The following is a 3,209-nucleotide window of genomic DNA, read 5'->3' as shown; positions in this document are numbered from 1 at the left end:
TACCACAATAATCACATAATAGCCACTCGAGGCTGTAACTCTGTTAACCCTCTGGTCAATGTGTCTCAGTGGGGCCCTCCAGCCCCAACTCTCTATGGGCCCTCTGGCCCTAACTCTAGGGACCCGAAAGTCCCAACTCTGTAACTCTAAATCATGCATATCACATATCACAATAAATCACAACACATAATAACATGCAATCACACTGGCATATAACTCTATAATACTCTGTCTCTTAACTCTGTTACCACACTAGGTAAAGTATAGTGAGAAGACTCACCTCGGGTATCTCGGTAAATCTCTGACTCGGTAAATGTTGGCCTAGCCTCCGTCTAATCATATAAAAATAATACTCTATTTAGTATAACTCTCAAGGCTTGACTATGCTCTCTTATGACACTCTCAGAAGGGTAAAAGACCATTTTACCCCTCCCATAGCTCAAAGGCCCCACAATAGACCATACCCTAAAAGTCAACCAAAAGTCAACTCTCCGGGTTAAGCTGCACGTACCAGATGTGTACGTTGGGCGTACCCGGCTGCACCACAGAATCAGGGAGCGCCTCCCAGTACGCGGCGCGTACTAGGAATTACGCTCGGCGTACTCCCCTGCATCAGCCCTCTTGCACTTGAGGTCTTAATCAGTTAAGACCTACGTCCATATTTTAGATCTGACCCCTTCTAAGCCCCTTAATCCATAAAGTTGATGACTTTAAGCCTTTGCATGGCTGAACAAGTCACTAACACCCAAAATGATCCAACCTTCAACTCTAGAAGGATTAAAACACATCCATGACTCCAAAGTAACTTCCAAGATGGGAACTTTATGGCTCTACATCACTAATAACACTGAAAAGGGACAGATCTCGGACCATGGAGTACTTTACACTCATAAAGTCTCCACCTTTGGGGTTTTTAGCCCTAAAAATGACACATACAACAACCAAAAGAAGAGGAAAGTTTTGAACTTTATACCTCCAAGTGTAGTTCTTTCCTCCGTAGATCTCAGATCCAAAATGGCATCTCAAGCTGTAGCCTCCAAGTTCTCATTTCTTTCTTCTTCACCAAGCCTCTAAAGCACCAACAAGCTCAAATCAACACTCTCACACACTAAGAACGATGGGGTTCACTTTTAGGGTTTCACTCACTGATATGGAGGCTAAGGAATGAGCCATAACACCCTTTAAATAGTGCACAAAGAGGATTAGGGTTTTTGCACCTGGGCCGGGTACGCCCGGGGTAACTCTAGGTATGCCCAGCGTACCTTGCCGACTCCACGTCCAAATTAAGCGCGTGAGTACGCGCAACGTACCCCCTTGGTACGCCCAGCATACTCACTTGCTATACATTCTCCACTCAAGGACTAAACATGACAATACAATAAAGAACAAGGATGAAAGATATGCACCTGAATCTCGGGGTGTTACAATAGGAGCATTCAATCCACACTTAACTAAGAAAATATTGGATTTTCTGGAAATCATACTCTATTGCTTTTACAAGGAAAATGGTTTCTTCCTCAAACAAAACTCTTATGAACTCGCCAACTTAATTGTTGACACTTTTTCAAAACTACTTGTATTCTTAGGAAATCAGTGAAAGAGGAAAACCAATAGCATTTTGAGGATGGGATGATAAATCGTCAAACAGTACATTTTGTCATCATAATGTAATTGATTTGAATCATGTAAACATATACTTTGGTGTAACTTTCTCAATTATATTTATGATGGTTGTATTTACTTTGAGAACTATTATACTCGTTGTTGTGATACTATACATGAAGTCCTCCACCCCCGGACGTTTTCACCATCCTTGGTTTGGGGGTGTGACACAATCTTTCACTATAGTTTTCTATATTAAATTTGAGTATGAAGGCTTATAAGTAGTTGATAATGTATTCTTATACATGGTTTGTGGTGCAAAATTAAATATTTGAAACTCCATAAAAATATGTTCAAATCCTATATACAAGAAAAATGGTAGAGAGATTTGATTACATTTAGTTAAAACTATTTAGTTTTTAATGGTTCTATACATATATTAGGTACATAACAGAATAACAATCACATATTCCCTAAGACTATATATATATATATATATATATATATATATATATATATATACTTGTTTATAACCCGTGAGAATCACAATTATAAATTTAATTAAAATTTCATATTAAAAAATTAAAATTATTAATCAATTATTTTAAATAAATTATTACTTAAGAGATATTTTTTAGTTATATAAAATTATAATTGTCGGTTTAAATAAATACTTGAAGTTATATCAATCATATAATATGTATTAGTTTTATTTTATTTTTCAATCTGATGTTATGAATTTAATATAATTAGAGTGGAAAATTTAAAATTTAAAATGGATAATCAATTATTAATTAGTGTAATTATAGTGGAAATTTAAAATTTAAATTGAATAACTAATAGGTTGACAAATGGCATTGTTAGTCCCCAAATTATGGATCCAATTCAGTACTCAATGAAGTTAATTGCAATCAAAGTGAAATGTAGAAGGAGTAGAAGTAAGATCAAGCATGCACACATCTCTTATGAATAAATGTCAAGTACACCTTGAGAAAGTACAGTCACTACAATGTTCAGCCAAAAAAGTACAATCTGACACAAATCAGTTACTATAAATAGTACCCTCACCAGCACATGAGTGTGCAACCATACATGTGTGTGCGGCCGCACACACATGTGTGGCTGCACACATACGAATTCAATACACAACACTGCTATACAACCACTAACACCCTGATTAGATCTATACAAAATTTATGCCTAGCTCAAACCACAAAATTATGGACCTTCAATCTCCCCCTTGGTTTGAGACTAGCATAGTCTTGAACTTCATTCGTTTGGCTTCTCGGCTGGCTTCTCATACAACTTTAGATCCGATCTTCCCATCGAGCCCATCCACATTCTTCCATTGATGATTGTAGCCACCATTGCAGTGAATTCTTTAGCAGCAGCTTCCACGACGTCTTTTTTACAAATGATCTGATGACGAGCCAGAGTCCGGATATCCCTCTCTCTGAATCGAAGAAGATCTTTGGCACTTATCAATCTCAGAACTTGTTCTCGATCCTTGAATTTAATAGCAGCAGTTGCAGTTTCGTCATCAGATGCCCAAAATTCCATATTATCAAGATATCCCTCATGAAAGTGTTGAGGGATAGGAATTTCCT

Source organism: Lactuca serriola, chromosome 4 (genome assembly GCF_051521515.1).
Source record: "Lactuca serriola cultivar US96UC23 chromosome 4, Lser_US96UC23_V15, whole genome shotgun sequence".
NCBI lineage: Eukaryota > Viridiplantae > Streptophyta > Magnoliopsida > Asterales > Asteraceae > Lactuca > Lactuca serriola.
This window is presented reverse-complemented; position numbering follows the sequence as displayed.